We start from the raw sequence: 265 nt of genomic DNA, 5'->3' as shown, positions 1-265 counted from the left end.
ATATATATTTTAATTTGAACATTTATTAATAACAAGCAGGATAGTTTGATGGTTGTGACTACCATTTCTCTCTTTTAGAAGGGGGTTCGAACCTATTTCTTTCATTTTGAGAAAATTTCGAAACTCAAGCGGTTCGGTCGGATCGGCTTTTACCAAATTCGATCGATTTTCACTCGTATGCATCTAATCATCGGATTAAATCGGTATAAAGTCTTATTTTTCGATTTGGTCCGATTTTAATAACTATAATTATTGAAAAAAAAAA

The sequence above is a fragment of the Arachis ipaensis genome, chromosome B10 (assembly GCF_000816755.2).
Source record: "Arachis ipaensis cultivar K30076 chromosome B10, Araip1.1, whole genome shotgun sequence".
NCBI lineage: Eukaryota > Viridiplantae > Streptophyta > Magnoliopsida > Fabales > Fabaceae > Arachis > Arachis ipaensis.
Note: the sequence above shows the minus strand (reverse complement) of the source record.